The sequence below is a fragment of the Geospiza fortis genome, unplaced genomic scaffold (assembly GCF_000277835.1).
Source record: "Geospiza fortis unplaced genomic scaffold, GeoFor_1.0 scaffold194, whole genome shotgun sequence".
Taxonomy (NCBI): Eukaryota; Metazoa; Chordata; class Aves; order Passeriformes; family Thraupidae; genus Geospiza; species Geospiza fortis.
Genome location: NW_005054322.1, coordinates 1,235,216 through 1,235,632, shown reverse-complemented (window position 1 = coordinate 1,235,632; position 417 = coordinate 1,235,216).

Here is a 417-nt window from a genome sequence, read left to right as displayed (position 1 = left end):
TTTTTTGTTTTGAGGGGAACGTACTGCACTTCTTGAATATTGCCGTTAGCGCACTAACGGTTTCATCGCTTCATTTGTGAGCTCCTTCCGCATTTCCCTCACCTTCTTGCATGGTAGTGGTTTGACTTCTAAAGTGGGCTCAGTATAAATGTCATACCACACAGCTCTTGAGTTCCTGTGTTGGAAGAAAGGAGTGAGCTTGGGTGATGCAAATTTTTGCCTGCTCTTGAGAGAAAGAAGCATTTTTACTTATTGTGGCTGCATATACTGTTCTGTCATGCTGTATGTTCCTCTAGCGTTACTAGTGTTTTTCATGAGTCCTTTGACAGAGTGAATAAAGCTGACAGATTAGAAGAAAACTACCTTGCTCTTCTGAGCTTTGTATCAAGTCACTGCTGCTGTTCTCCAGTTTTCAGT